At 44.1% G+C, this 3103-nt stretch overlaps 1 pseudogene; it reads left to right on the top strand.

The window, feature by feature from the left end:
• Positions 1-256: 256 nt before the first annotated feature.
• Positions 257-3103, top strand: part of LOC110315764 — a 9583-nt pseudogene continuing 6736 nt past the window's right edge.

Raw genomic sequence — 3103 nt, 5'->3', positions numbered from 1 at the left:
TCCGACAGCCATCATTGGCTCCCCTTCAGAATGTAGCTGAAGTACGTTACCTTCTGTTGACATAGTTGATACTTCTTTGCTTATGCTTGGTACCCCAGAACACCTAGAGGCACCAGTAAATCTTCTTTGCTTCACTGGCATTCTTCCAGGACCTCTGTTGCTACTAGAAGGACATCTGCACATTGCAGGAGGGTGGTGTGTCTTGGGGTGTGCCCACCAGTACTCACCACAGTCCTCATGTAGGGCCTCATCGATGATGGACGAATTCTTGAATCCCTGGGGTAGTAAGGTCAGATAAGTTGTCCATTGAGTCATTTGTCAGAAACATGCCATTCAAAGGCAAATAGCATCTGGCTTTTAGGTCCTGGGGGTAGACTTAAGTACGAATCTTTAAGATCTAATATGGTCTACCAGATTTTGGACAGCTCCAGTGAACTCAAGAGACTGTATTTATTAGGCACTGTGGGGTGGATGTCCAGGACTCCCTTATTGACCTCTTGAAGGTCCTGCATGAGCCTGTAATCATTGGAGTTTGGTTTTTTAACTGGCAGGAGCAGAGTGTTTCATGGAGAATGGTAGGGTATAAGAATCACCAAATCTCTAAGTCTTTTAATACAGGGAGTGATCAGCTTCTTGGCTTCTGGTGTCGTTGGATATCTTTTAACCTGAGCTGGGGTGGACCCTGGCTTTAATTCTATCCAAATAGGGTCTCAATGAGCTGCCTGTCTCATTCCCCCAGTCTCTGCCCATGCTGAGGGAAACTGTGACAGCTATGTGGAGAGTCCTTCTCCTTTGGGATTTATTTGTTATGTGTAGTCTATATTCATCTTCTAGAGATAAATTGAGGCCTGTATTGGTGGTTGATCTTGATTTGTAATGGAGTTTTCCTTGGGATTGAACATGTTCTGTGTCCTGATTTTGGTTAGCAAGTCTCATCCTAATTGAAGGTAGAGGTTTTCAGGCATGACTAGGAAAATGTGGGATACCCATCTTGTCCCAAGGTCCACTATTCTTCGGGTACTCAATGTATATTGATTGATGCCCATGACCCCTATACCCATGTCTTTTTGTTTGATGGTTTTCCATGAGTCTCTGTGAGGACCGAATGTTGGGTCATTTTGTCTACTAGAAACTTGATGGGTTTTCCTTCCACTCTAATGGTTACTCTAAGTACTCGTATTGGCCAGTGCTGGTAGATGGAAGGAAAGAAGAGAAGGAAATCAGCATCTCTGCCTTCCTGTAAGAAAGGTGGTGGTGGTGGGAGTAGGGTTGAGGTATCTCTGTCTTGTCTTCTTAACCACTAGGATGTGTTTCAGTCAGGTGGGTGAGCTGTATCTGAGGCCTTGTCAGGTGGTAATGTATGGGACTTAGTCTGGGTGTCTGGTCTGATTATAGAGGACATCCTTGACTTTTTGTAACAAGAGGGGGTCCCATGTCCCTTCAGGTGGCCAGGCAACATGGAAAGCTGGCCACTCCAACCTGCCACTAATGATTAATCTGTCCATCCTATCATCTAGTCCTATATTTAAAGTTTTTAAACCTATCCAGGAAAAGCCTTGGGGGTGCGGGTGGGGCCTCTGGGTCTGTTCCATTCTTCTAACCTGGAACACAAGGAAATAAATCAGACACAATGCAAACAAACAGCCAAAGAACACAGAAATATCAATTCAGATTGGTATACAGTAGCAACAGCAAAAGTGAGATGATGACAAATTGGACAGGAACCAAAAGGTCTCTCTAAAGAAATTAGGGGATCTAATCCCTTACTCATGGGTCTGGGAGGTCTCCTGGCCCTGCTGACTCTTGGGGGTTCAGTGCATATGCCGCAGTCCTCTTTGGCTGTGCTAAATCACAGGTTTACACATTTAGTGGAGTTAAAACAGGTAGACACTCAGACAAACATTATCCAGAGAATACTTAACAATCAGTCTTTGACTTTAAAGGTTGAAGGTCCTGGTGGAGGGCCAAGGGTGTCCCAAATGTAACTCCAAATATTATGCCCAGATAGCAAGTTTTCCATAGACCGCCAGAGTCAACTACAAATTCAACTCAAGTGCTAAAACAAAGAGACTTTGTTCAAGCTCGAGCTTGTACCCTCCAATCTCTCCAGTGCAGTGGTTGGGTGTGGAAGGTCCCGAGCTGGTGAAGCTTTGCCTTTTTATCCCAGTTACAGCAGGGTAGGTGCTTTCCAACTTAGCAGTTACTTGATTGAGTATCATTTGAAAATTGTAGCTTGGAGCACTTTTATGGGCTAGCAATGATTTCAGCTTGTTATGAATAATTGTGGTTATCTTGAGTCATCTATTTCAAAACATCTGGAACATTAGATACTTTCCTCTTTGGAGCTGATTGGGTGTTACTAAGGGTGGAGTGACTGTTTTTACGGAAGTTATGGCTGTTGCTAGGGGTGTCTTGTTTTCTGGCAAATGTTGTGGTTTTTTCTGTAACTGAGCTCAGCTTGAGGACAAGCATAAAATAAGATGAAGTCTAAATACAAAATGGTGTTTGTAATGCTAGACTGGACCCTTCAGATCTCTGTTCTTTCCTTTCTCCATCATCATCTGCATCACTGAGCTCTATCTTCTTGGTGGAACCTGATGTCATCTTTAGGGACAAATCTCTTTTCCAATGCAATGGAGAGTTTCCCCCACTCACTCTGCTTTGCTCCATCTTCCTCCAAGGACAAGTAGCCTGAAGCTGCCAGTGTTGCTGTAATTGGACCGCCTTCTTCAGCCACATGCAGACCATCCATTGACCCAGCTCCTAAATCTAGTTTTTACTAGAGAAAATGTGTGCTCATTTTATCATATGCATTTTAATCTTGGCGCCTTGTTGGCTTTTTGTTCACAACCAAAGTGAGGGTTCTGGGGCTTCGGAATGTTTGTTTTGGTGTCCATCAAACTTTTTAATGCAGTGAGAAAGAACCTCAGGCAATCGAAAGGAATGAACTTTAAATTTTAGGTGTAGGAGTTGGAAGAAAATGTGAAGAATTTAAAATGGTAGAGGAGACAGTGAGGAGAAGCAGAGAGGAAGGTGGTTAAGCCTATTCTCCCTCTCCCTCTCCCTCTCCCTCAAACCCTCCCCTCCCCCTCCCCCTCCCCCT

The sequence above is a fragment of the Mus pahari genome, unplaced genomic scaffold, assembly GCF_900095145.1.
Source record: "Mus pahari unplaced genomic scaffold, PAHARI_EIJ_v1.1 scaffold_4485_1, whole genome shotgun sequence".
NCBI lineage: Eukaryota > Metazoa > Chordata > Mammalia > Rodentia > Muridae > Mus > Mus pahari.
This window is presented reverse-complemented; position numbering and strand designations above follow the sequence as displayed.